This window comes from Hypanus sabinus, unplaced genomic scaffold, assembly GCF_030144855.1.
Source record: "Hypanus sabinus isolate sHypSab1 unplaced genomic scaffold, sHypSab1.hap1 scaffold_822, whole genome shotgun sequence".
NCBI lineage: Eukaryota > Metazoa > Chordata > Chondrichthyes > Myliobatiformes > Dasyatidae > Hypanus > Hypanus sabinus.
The window spans coordinates 12,539-24,974 of record NW_026781675.1 but is presented as its reverse complement, the minus strand read 5'-3'; the positions used below and the strand labels follow the sequence as shown (position 1 = coordinate 24,974).

The 12,436-nt window shown below is 39.5% G+C and overlaps 1 protein-coding gene across 2 annotated transcripts in view; it reads left to right on the top strand.

Annotated features, from left to right (window-relative positions):
• The window catches only part of LOC132390262 (26S proteasome non-ATPase regulatory subunit 11-like), a 159,736-nt gene extending 147,725 nt beyond the window's left edge, over positions 1 to 12,011 (top strand). For both annotated transcript variants that reach the window (XM_059962872.1, XM_059962873.1), the window contains one exon: positions 9,802 to 12,011. The gene's annotated coding sequence lies outside the window, so the exon portion shown is untranslated. The remainder of the gene's footprint in view (positions 1 to 9,801) is intronic.
• Positions 12,012 to 12,436: the final 425 nt, after the last annotated feature.

The following is a 12,436-nucleotide window of genomic DNA, read 5'->3' as shown; positions in this document are numbered from 1 at the left end:
TAATTGTAGAAGATTATGTAATAATAAAAATGTTCTGAAAATGAAAAATGGAACTACCCACTTGGGGCGGACCTTCCGGGGACAGTCTGATGTCAAGCCCACCCCACGGGTCACAGTAGCCCATGGGAGAGGAGAATTCGATGGCTCCTCGGTAGAGATCGTAAAGAGCACCAAATTTTTTGGTGTTCACCTGGCGGAAAATCTCACCTGGTCCCTCAACACCAGCTCCATAGCAAAGAGAGCCCAGCAGCATCTCTACTTTTTGTGAAGGCTGAGGAAAGTCCATCTCCCACCCCCCATCCTCATCACATTCTACAGGGGTTGTATTGAGAGCATCCTGAGCAGCTGCATCACTGCCTGGTTCAGAAATTGCACCATTTCGGATCGCAAGATAATTGGGCTTTGCTCCAGGGAAGGTAGGATCTGTTCTGAAGGGACGTTTTACACCTGAACTAGAGCAGTACTAACATTCTTGCATGGAAGTTTGCTAGTGCTTCTTGGGGGGGGGGGGGGGGTAAAATAAATTTGCAGGGGGCAGGGATCCACAATGTGAGAGAGGATAGCAACAGGAAGAATAAAGGACAGGTGGGGACTATACGGTTCCAGAATATTAAGTGTGTAGTAGAGAAAGGTGAAGCGGAACAATTGATAAGGAGGACACATGTACAGAGAGATGGTCTGACGGAACATGGCGTTAAATGTGTTGAAAGAATAAGTAAATTTAGGAAGGACAACGAAATTCTAGGGGCATATAGCCCGATGGGAGTTCGGGGAGCTGGGTTAAGCACAATAGGCAGCGATTCAAACAGAGAAAGTAGAAATGGGCTAAAAATTCTATATCTGAATGCATGAAGTGTCAGAAATAAGGTGGATGAGCTTGAAGCCCAGGTGCGAATAGGTAACTATGATGTTTTTGGGATAACGGAGACATGGCTGCAGGGAGATCAGACCTGGGAAATGAATGTACAAGGGTATACATGCTATCGTAGGGACAGAAATGTGGGCAGAGGGGGTGGGGTGGCCCTGTTGGTGAGGAATGAGATTCAGTCCTTTGCAAGGGGGGACATAGGGTCAGGAGAAATAGAGTCTGTGTGGATAGAACTGAGGAACAGTAAGGGCAAAAGGACCCAAATGGGTGTTGTCTACAGGTCACCAAACAGTAGCATGGATATTGGGTGCAAGTTGAATAGGGAGTTAACATTGGCATGTGCTAAAGGCAATGTCGCATATAAAGTTATGGGGGATTTCAACATGCAGGTGAACTGGGAGAATCAGGTTGGTGCTGGACCACAGAATAGGGAATTTGTAGAGTGCCTATGGGATGCATTCTTGAAACAGCTTGTATGAAAGCCGACCAGGGACAAGACTATTCTGGATTTAGTGTTATGTAATGAACAGGATTTGATAAGCGATCTTGCAGTAAAGAAACCATTAGGAGGTAGTGATCATAATATGATAAGTTTTTATCTGCAATTTGAGAAGTATAAGGGCAGCTCGGAGGTGTCAGTGTTGCAGTTGAACAGGGGAAACTATGGAGCCAAGAAGGAGGAGCTGGCCAAAGTTAACTGGACGGATATCCTAGCAGAAAAGACAGTGGAACAGCAATGGCAGGTATACTTGGGAATAATGCACAAGGTGCAAAATCAGTTCATCCCCCGGAGAAGGAAGGATTCAAGGGGCCACAGTGGTTGACTAAGGAAGTCAAAGATTGCATAATGTTACGTATTCAGGCAACAATAAATATATGAGATCAGCAAGGGTTTCTTATAACAAACAACACGTTTATTAAACACAGAAAACAAACCCCCCCAAAAGTAAACAAACAGTACCGTAACCGGAAACAGCTGCTGAGCGGCTGTTCAAACAGTTCGTAAAGTGATATTCCAAAACAGTTCTTTAAAGTGGTATTCCAAAAACAGTTCTTTAAAGTGGTATTGCCAAAAGTTCGATATGCTCACAGTCCATTTAAAAGGAGAGACTTTATAGGACGATTTAAGTTCTCTTTCACGTCGCTTGCTTCGATCCCCAACATCGAACTTCCCACGAAGAATTCACGAAACAGAACGGCTTAAAGGCACTGACCTTTCCTTCTCCACTACCTTCAATCCTTTCTAGGTAAACCTAGGGATTAACACGAAGATAGTCAACGAAATCCTTCCAAATAAGGATCAAACAAAGGTCGCCCCCGTTTCACCGTAGAAAGCGATTCTCCTCCATCTTTAACTTCCAACTTCGAATCTTCACTCTTCTCTAATTTCCTCGAACTAACAGAATCATAAAGAACCTGCTGGCAATAACCTTTTAAACTTTAGGCATTAAATAAAAACTTCATCCTTCAGCTAAACTGCGTCATCACTTCAAACACGCAGTGGCATGAAGTCAACCTGGCAAATCCAGCCACGAACTGCCCCTCCTCACAGGGTGGGGTCTACCTTTTATAACCTGTAAAAAAAAACCCGTCACATGATCTCTACTGGCGGGAAAATGACGTCACCACCATCACAAGACCATCACCTCAAGTCCAGTACAGCTTCAACCCCAGTCACATGACAAGGGCTCCACTGTCATGTGTCACGAGTACGTAACAATAACATTAAAAAAAAAGGAAGTATGACAGAGTTAAGGTGAGTGGGAGGACATGATTGGGAAGTTTTTAAGGAACAACAGAACTTAACTAAAAAGGCAGTACGGGGAGAGAGAATGAGAGATGAACGCAAGCTAGCCAGGAATATAAAGGAAGATAGCAAAAGCTTTTTTAGGTAGGTGAAGAGAAAGAAGATAGTTAAGAACAATGTTGGGCCCTTGAAGAATGAACTGGGTGAAATTGGTATGGGAAACAGAGAAATGGGCGAAGAATTTAATGAGTACTTTAGATCTGTTTTCACTAAGGAAGACCCAAGCAATCTCCCAGATGTATGGATGGGCCAAGGACATAGGGTAACAGAGGAAATGAACAGATTGACATTAGGAAGGAAACGGTGATGAGAAGACTGACGGAACTGAAGGCTGACAAATCCCCAAGTCCAGATGGTTTGCATCCTAGGGTACTAAAGGAGGTGGCCCTGGAAATTGTGGATGCATTGGTAATCATTTTCCAATGTTCCTTAGATTCAGGATCAGTTCCTGAGGATTGGAGAATGGCTAATGTTATCCCACTTATTAAGAAAGGAGGGAGGGAGAAAACTATCGACCTGTCAGCCTGACATTGGTGGTGGGGAAGATGCTAGAGTCCATTATTAAGGATGAAATAGTGGCATATGTAGATAGCAGTGATAGGATTGGGCCGAGCCAGCATGAATTTACCAAGGGTAAAACTAATCTGTTGGAGATTTTCGAGGATGTAACCAGGAAATTAGACGGGGGAGATCCAGTGGATGTAGTGTACCTCAATTTTCAGAAGGCATTTGATAAGATCCCACATAGGAGATTGGTGGGTAAAATCAAAGCTCAGGGCATTGGGGGGAAGACATTGACATTGATAGAAAACTGGTTGACAGATAGAAAGCAAAGGGTAGCGGTGAATGGGTGTTTCTCGGAATGGCAGGTGGTGAATAGTGGGGTGCCACAGGGCTCAGTATTGGGACCACAGCTGTTTACTATTTACTTCAACGATTTAGATGAAGGCATTGAGAATAACATCAGCAAATTTGCTGATGATATTAAGCTGGGTGGCAGTGTGACGTGATGAAGATGTTAGGAGAATTCAGGGTGACATGGATAGGCTGGGTGAGTGGGCAGATACTTGGCAGATGGCGTGAGGTTATCCACTTTGGGAGTAAGAACAGGAAAGCAGATTATTATCTGAATGGTGTAGAGTTAGGTAAGGGAGAAATACAAAGAGATCTAGGAGTCCTTGTTCATCAGTCACTGAAGGTGAATGAGCAAGTGCAGCAGGCAGTGAAGAAAGCTAATGGAATCTTGGCCTTTGTTACAAAGGGATTTGAGTACAAAAGCAAGGTAATCCTGTTGCATTTGTTCAGGGCCCTGGTGAGACCGCACCTGGAGTATTGTGTACAGTTTTGGTCTCCAGGGTTAAGGAAGGACATGCTGGCTGTAGAGGAAGTGCAGCGTAGATTCACGAGGTTAATTCCTGGGATGTCTGGACTGTCTTACGCAGAGAGGTTAGAGAGACTGGGCTTGTACACGCTGGAATTAAGGAGATTGAGAGGGGATCTGATTGAAGCATATAAAATTATTAAGGGATTGGACAAGATAGAGGCAGGAAATATGTTCCAGATGCTGGGAGAGTCCAGTACCAGAGGGCATGGTTTGAGAATAAGGGGTAGGTCATTTAGAACAGAGTTAAGAAAAAAGTGGGATTGAGTTCAAGAGCCATGAAGTAAAATTATGGCTATATAAGACTTTGGTCGGACCCCACTTGGAGTACTGTGTTCATTTCTGGTTACCTCATTACAGGAAGGATGCGGATGCTATAGAGAGAGTGCAGAGGAGATTTTCAATGATGTTGTCTGGATTGGAGGGTGTACCTTATTAGAACAGATTGAATGAACTTGTCCTTTTCTCCTTGGAGAATGAGAGGTGTCCTGATAGAGGTGGATAAGCTAATGAGGGGCATTGATGTGCGGATAGCCAGTTTCTTCCCTAGGGCCGAAATGGCTAACAGAAGAGGGCACAGTTGTAAGGTGCTTGGAACTAGGTACCAAGGGGATGTTTTTCACTCAGAGAGTGGTGAGTGTGTGGAATGCTCTGTTGGTGGCAGTGGTGGAGGCGGATTCAACAGGGTCTTTTAAGAGTCCCTTAGATAGGTATAAGGCTGTTAAAGAAATAGAGGGCTGGGGAAATTCTAGGCAGTCTTGAGTAAGTTCCATGGGCCAAAGGGCCTGTAATGTGCTGTAGATTTCAATGTTCTATGTTCAATGTAGTAATTTAGGTTAACTAGCAAAGAAATGTTTTTAATCTCAAAAATTACTTAATAGTAAGATTGTATAGTCTTTACGTAGTCAGATGGAAATTATATTCTGGACAGTGTTACTCGATTGTCTTAAAATGAATTAATTTCCATCTATAGTTTTAAATAATGCAACCAAAAATTATTCTATAATAATTGATTAAATTTCTGCTCTGACGTTTCAAACTTTGAAAGGTTCGTTTTATTATCAAAGTATAAGCAAGGAGTTAAGATTGTACCATAAAGGCAAAATTCAAGAAGGGCGAAGAATGCAAGACTGAAGGTGCTGTATTTAAATGTACGTAGTATTGGAAGTAACATGGACAAACTTTTGCCACAATTAGAGATTGGTCAGTATGACATGTAGGCATCACTGAGTCTTGGTTTAAAGGCAAGAGTTGGGAGCTCAACATCCAGGAATATACTTTGTTTGGAAAGGACAGGTAGAAAGATATAGCTGATGGTGGGGCTCTATTGGTAAGAGATGGAATTACATCTTTAGAAAGAGGTGACATAGGGTCGGAGAATGTTGAATCTTTGTGGGTGGAATTAAGAATCTGCAAAGGTTAAAAAAAACATTATGAGAATCAAACAGGCCTCCGAATAGAAACTAAGATGTAGGGTTGAGATTGCAGATGGAGCTGGAAAAGGCATATAATAAGGGTAATGACACGATTGTAATGGGTGACCAGTATGCAAGGGGATTGGGAAAACAGGTTGGTGTCAGATCACAAGATTGTTGTATGTCTATGAGATGGCTTTTTAGAGCCAACACGTACTTGAGCCTACTCAAGGAAAGGTTTTCTGAGATTGAGTGTTGTGTAATAATCCAGATCTTATTAAAGAGTTTAATGTAAAGGAACACTTAGGAGGCAATGATGATAATATAGTTGAATTCATACTGCAATTTGAGAGGGAGAGCATAAGACACATGTATCATTATCACAATGGAATAAATGGAATTACAGAAACATAAGAGAGGAACTTGACCAGGTGGATTGTAGGAGTATTCTGGTGAGGATGACAGCAGAGCAGAGATGACTGAAGTTTCTGGAAATCATTTACAAGGCACAGGATAGATCTGTCCCACAGAAGAAGTTCTCAAATGGCAGGACTAGGCAATTGTGGTTGACAAGGGAAATTAAGGCAACACACAAAAAGTGCTGCAGGAGCACAGTAGGTCAGGCAGCATCTGTGGAAGAAAGTACAGTTGAAAGAAACACGAGGGGGAATGAATAAAAAGCTGGGAATTTGATTTGTGAAAGAGATACAAGGGTGGAGAAGGTGGAGTCTGATAGAGAGCAGAAGAAAAAGGAAAGGGTGAGGAGGTGAACCAAAGGGAGGTGAAGGGCAGTCAAGGATATAGAGGATGGGAATGGTGAAGGGGGGGGGGGGGTGGCGAGTTACTGGAAGTTAAAGAAATTGAAGTTCAGAACAAGGTTTTTCTCTTTCCCCTCCCTGATCTTTTTAACCTACTCATCTTTCTTTCTCCACTCCTGCCAAAGGGTCTCGACCAAAATATACCTCCTACCTGATGGTAACAGTGAGAATGAAGTATGCCTGGTCTGCTGAATTCCTCCAGCACTTTGTGTATCTTGCTTGGATTTCCAGCATCTGCAGGTTTTCTTTTGTTTGTGAAGGGAAGGACTACATAAAAGCCAAGGAAAGGGAATATAATGTAGAAGAAGTAAGTGGAAGTTGGATGATTGGGAAGCTTTAAAAATCGAATTAAAGGCAACTATCAAAGCCATAACAAGGGAAAAAAATTAGATGTGAGGGCAGTCTAGCCAATAATATAAGGCAGGATACCAAAATTTTTATTCATTTGTATATAGAGTAAAAGGGAGGTGAGAGTTGATATTAGACCACAGAACAATGATGCTGGTGAGGTAGGTAATGAGGGATAAAAAGAAAGCAGATGAATTTAGTGAGTCTGTCTTCATTGTGGAGGACACTAACTGTGTGCCAGAAGCCCATTAACTCTATGGAGCAATTTTGCTATTACAAAGGAAAAAGTCAAGCAGAAAGGTTTTAAGGTGAATAAGTGGACCAAATGGACTACATTCCAGAGTCCTGAGAGAGTTTCCTGAAGAAATATTGGATGCACTGGTCATGAATTTTTAAGAGTCACTTGATTCTGGCAAAGTCCTGGACAACTGAAGCAAATGAAACTTTATTCTTTAGAAAGGTCGAGGGACGAAGTGAACATCAGGAAATTTGGTGCTCTTAATGATCTCTACCGAGAAGCCGTCGATGTTCAGCGGGGAGTGAACATGCCCTCCTGAAGTCAACAACCATCTCTTTTGTTTTGTTCACATTGAGAAACATCAACGTTCTTGCTGATGAGACCCACCTCGATCGTGTCATCAGCGAACTCGATGATGTGATTTGACTGTGTTGCAGCACAGTCGTGGGTCAGCAGAGTGAACAGCAGTGGACTGAGCACACAACCCTGGGGAGCCCCCGTGCTCAGTCTGATGGTTTTGGAGATGCTGCTTCCGATCCGGACTGACTGAGGTCTCCCAGTCATGAAATCTAGGATCCAGTTGCAGTGGGAGGTATGCAGGACCAGTAAGCTGAGCTTTCCAATCAGTTCCTGATTGGTCAGGGCATCAAAAGATACGGCAAAAAGGCAGGTGTATGGGGTTGAGTGGGATCTAGGATCAGCCATGATGGAATGTCAGAGCAGACTCGATGGATTGAATGGCCTAATTCTCCTCCTGTGTCTTATGGTTGTATATATTACAGAATACAACTCTGAAACTTGTCTTCTATATGGTGGCCATAGACTACAGAAAACCATATAGTTAAAAGTAAGACATCAATCCCTTCTTCCTTCAAAAAGAAATAGAGACAAAAATTCACAAAGCTTAAACATCCCCAACACATCCCTTGTACAAAAAACTGATTACTCAAACCCCCAGCCTCCACAGGAAAGAATGGGCAAGAACATGAAAGAAAATAGAACTGATATAGACCAATAGGAACTACAGTCAAATCCATAAATCTTAGAATTTCATAATGTCCGTTAGAGCATCAGAAATCAGCGACCTTTTTGAGGGCAGTGACTTGAACTAGCTTCCCCTCTGAGTGTAGTGACTCGAACCAGTGGCCCCACTTATGGAAGTGACTCAAGCCTGTGGCTTCACCAATGGTACCAAATTGAACCAGCAGCCCCTGTGATGGTACTGACTCGAAATAGTGGCCTTCCCAAAGGCAGTGACTTGAACCAACAGCCTTTCCAAGGGCAGTGGCTTGAAACACCAGCATGTCAGAAGGAAAAAACTCGAAACTAGTGACCCCTCCGAGGGCCTTTCTGAGGGCAGTGACTTAAACCAGCCCTTGTCTCATCTCTGAGCTTCTCATGGTAGCTCATAAATGCATGTCTACCTTGGAGTTTTCTTGGGGACAACAGAGAGCTAACTCATTCAATCAAACTACAGACTAAGGCACAAGCACCAACAGTTTCAAAAACTAAACAAAGGTAAAAAGAATAAGTAGAAAACGTAAAAAACCTGAAATGATTGACTATCTAGAAGTTGTATCCCAAGAAATAGTTGTTCGTTGGTGCCATCTTGACCAAAAGTATCAACTTCTAAAACAACTGTTCACAGGCAAAATGTTTTTAACCATCATCTTATCATTGATATTTATAGTATAAAAGGCTGATGTCCATAGTAACGAAAACTGTTTTGCGGTTTTGTCTGTTGTGTTTCCTGGCTGCTCAGTTGTTCTATAGGTTTCTGCAGAAAAAATGAGGCACAACATATTGAACTCCAAAACCTACTCAACAAAAGTTGTCTAAAAATCCTTACATTATAACTTCATCACATCAGACCAGCCTCAGAGCAAAATCTCAACTCAGTATCAGCGGTTTTCAAGAATGTACATGTCCACCAATTATGTTACCCATTAGTTTATTAATTTATTTTTTAGTTACAACTTCATCATCCAGAAAGAAATGTTAGATCCCTTCTATTATTCTGAATGAAAATAAATTTCTTCATTTCTGCTTTAGTGCTTTTATTGACTTAATGTGAATACATTTAATAAGAATATCATTGCTTTCAATCTGAAATTTTAATCCAATCCATACATTTATACTTCAGCATTTCTCAGTGCTTCTTCAGTGGGTTTGAAACGTGCAACACTTGTATTTTTAATAAGATATTTGGAAGAGGTTTCATCTTGCATGCTATTGAATTTATATTTACATTTCAAAAACTGGTAATATAGGGCAAAAATTATTCATAATAGTTGGCAATTGGCAAGAATTGGCAACAAAAATCTGACGGTTCTGCCTATTAAAAAATAAAATGTAGATTTTTATATTGGTATGTAATAAAACCAAGCTATTGATATCTTAAGGATCTTTGCTTGCTAAGTGTATGGAAGATTTGAAAAGGATTGTTTGATTTTTAGGGTAGGGCTTTTACTTATGGCATAAACAAGCAGTATACCATTCGACCATTAGAGCTTTTTTCGTCATGTATTTAAATTAGGGCTATTTGCTACCATGTCTTCATTGATCTTATACAAAACAATTCTTTCAGTTTCTGCCTTGAAAATTTTCATTGATGGACATGCCCACGTATTTAAATCATTTATGTTAGCCTTGGAGGCAATCCTGTAAAATTTTTTTTTAAAGTGAGAAGAACCTTTAATCCCATGTTTCCAAGAGCCTATATCCTTCATAAGATTCTGAAAGGTAGTTATTTTTAATTCATCATACGCAGAGTCTCGTGGGGAAGAGGTAACCATTAGTGCTACCAGTCTTAAGTGGGAATTGTGTTTCCTTTTAAAGATTGATCTAGTTGCTGAAGTAATTTTTTTTCTGGAAGTGAGCAATTCAGTTCTGCCAACAAGTTTAAGTATTTGTTTTTCTTCAACAGATATCAACACTGATCCAGAGAAATGGAATGTGAGGGAAGAATGCGGAGTTTGAATAAATGCTAGGAGTTTTTCAGTGTATTCTATTTTCAATCTGAAAGTTTTTAAAACCTTGTCAAATTCATTGTGATCAGAACAAGTTCATTTAGTTGATGTTGCTTTTACCCAGATTATCAGGGGGTGGTATGACATTGTTTTAAATCCTTTAGTCAAATGTTGTCCTGCTCTTCATTCTCTTGAGCATTTAATCAATCTTGCCTTGTTATGCCCAGAGGTTTCTGGTTGTTCATTGACCCATGTTGTATCTGTGGACCTAGCTGAAATCACAGTGCTTTTGTCCTAACTTGTTTTCTAACAGTGAACGTACCAGAACTGTTTTGGTTCTTGCTATCAATGTCAAATGTACAAAAGGTTTTGACTAACCAACAGTTATCAGGTATATCTGATGTTCAGATGAGTTCATAAATAAAAATACCTTTTTTTCAAAGTGTGTGTGCTTTTTAAAAAAGATTTCTAATATAGCATGGTGACGAAGTGCAAAAATTAGGTGTTCTTGAAAGATATAGTTATTTGAATATATTAATAGCACAGATGAATTAGTGTACATATTTTCTGCATCTGAATTTCTTGGGTGAGGTGTATGAAGAAAATTTCTATGGAATATCAGTATTGATACCGTAAGTTTCTTTGAATTGTCTGCAATGTGCTTTACAAATGTTAAACCAATATCTTAAAGGTCACTTGCAGAAAAAGCTTTCAAATCAACTACCATTTTCAGACAATAATATTCTTAAAGAGTAAAAGGGGTAAAAGGGCTCGTGGCGCAGTGACATCAGCACTGGACTCCGGGAGAGTAAAGGTTCCCCAGTTCAAATCCGGTCAGGCTGCTCCCGGACACGTTTTCTATCCTTGCCGGGTTCAGTGTTGGTCTTGAAACTTAGCCTCGTTAAAAAAAAATGCACTATGAGGAGGAAGTGGGGGACCACTCACAGAATCTTTACTCCAAGACAACGACTTTGAAAAAAGTGGTCACTAAGGCTCTGGCAGAGTATGGCACACAAAACAAGGGGGTATTTGCAATTGTTTTTAAATAGGTCTCTAAGATGAAATTCCAAACCTTTTGAAGTTCACTGAGGAATAACACATATATTGTTCTTATGCAGAGTACCTTGGGTAGAATCTACTTCTCACTCAGATGCTCAGAATATTCTGTCCATTATTATTTATAGTTACAAAGATTATGGAACTTTGTTTCTTGTTTTTACTAATGGGTAGATAGCTTCTGGATTGATAAGGCATGAATTATTCTATGTGCTGTTTTGATTGTAGATGTGAGCTATACTAAGATTATATTGCTTTTTTTGTTAGAAGCAACTGATAAAAGTTTTTAACCACTGTAGTTATCAATGTTGTATATACAAAGTCCTGGTTTTTTATTTAAGTAAATTTGCTTGTTTGTTTATTTATTTCCTTTATTTATACACTTTTATGTAATGCATGAGTGGCTTGCTGCCCACTGTGAGATAAGTAATTCTAATACTTTAATGTAAACTGATTTAATTCTTACACACTGCTGACAGGATTGTCACTTAATTTTCAAAGCACTCAGATTACTAAAGGCTTTCAGAAATTAATCTTGAGCAAAATCAACAATAACTCCTACTGATTTTGCTCCTTTATTGCATTCTGTACAAAATTAGGAAATGCTGAGAACATAGCTTTTATCCATTTTCCGTAGAGTCATTGTCAATTGTAATATATTTTGACTGGCAGCATAGGGATGATTTCTTGCTTTGGAGCCATGCCTCAGTGTGCAATGGAATAGTAGGATATTTGCCCAAAAACTGTCAGAAACAGGTACATTAGACTTCAGTATCTTCAAACACAAATGTTTCATATTTATACACAACTTGAAGTTATATAAAATAATGTTAATAAGAGTGCAAATGAAATTAAGCTATTGCAATTTTGTTCTTAAGCATTAGATTTTTAAAATAATCTATCCTGTTGGTTAACATTTGTCATTTAATAAATCAAGATTAAATATACTTTTAAGGACTTCTGTTTGCTGAAACTAATGAATAGTCTGGTGCAGGTATATCTTATTTATATTTTTAAAGAGTCTCTAAGCCTAAATACTTTTTTTTCTGGTATTATGTTTGATCATTCTGACGAAGTGTACAAAGTTTGTGCCTGATTGCTTTCTTTTACTGCATTTTTATTATGATAATACATGAAATATATGATGATATTGACTTTCCTATAATTTAAAATAAACCATCTTTGATGCATTTTAAAAGTATTAATTATATGAATGACTCAACTCATATGGTGTTCATAGTGAGTTAGAATTTTACTCATTATTCCTCTGAAATATTAATCTATTGTTTAATTTAGAGTAACATGCTATTTTATACCCTTAACTAAACATTTCTTTTATTGCTGTTTTACAGTTGTCTATTTTTCCTTTAATGTTTCTGGATGAAAGTTGACTTTCTCCGCCATGCCACAAATTTGTTTTAATTTGCCTTTTGCACTATTTCACTATTGTTTAATATAAATCTAGTGGGTATCCTTCTATACAAATCCCATCTCTCAGCATTTGGTGTAAGCCTTCAGTGCCTGAGAAATTCAAGT